Here is a 420-nt window from a genome sequence, read left to right as displayed (position 1 = left end):
ACGAAAAAGGCAAGAAAAATGGAGCTGGCGTTGTCGCCTGCATGTACAGGCGGATGAGAGTCGCGCGGTGAGCAGAGAGCGAAGGTCGACTGTCGACTGGCCGCGAGGCGCGAGGCGGTGTGTTGAGGCTGCACACCGGCCGGCGAGTGCGCAGCTTCTTCCCTCCCCCCCTGCGCGAGCGACTTGGAATCATGTGTAACGAGGTCTGCTCAGGCGAGGCATCGCGGCTCTAAGGACACCCACCACACCAGCGCCGCGCGCGCTTTCTCCAGGTCTCCTTAAAGCGTTTCGGGAGAAGCATGTGAAGCGAGAAAAGAATCCAAAGTAGGCGTGCAGTCGGAGGCAACCGCGAGCGGCCAGAAGGCAGGTTCACAGAGCTGTGAGGTTTGGAAACAGGCAGAGACTGGCGGTGAGAAAGCC

Source organism: Neospora caninum, chromosome XI (genome assembly GCF_000208865.1).
Source record: "Neospora caninum Liverpool complete genome, chromosome XI".
NCBI classification, from domain to species: Eukaryota; Apicomplexa; class Conoidasida; order Eucoccidiorida; family Sarcocystidae; genus Neospora; species Neospora caninum.
Note: the sequence above shows the minus strand (reverse complement) of the source record.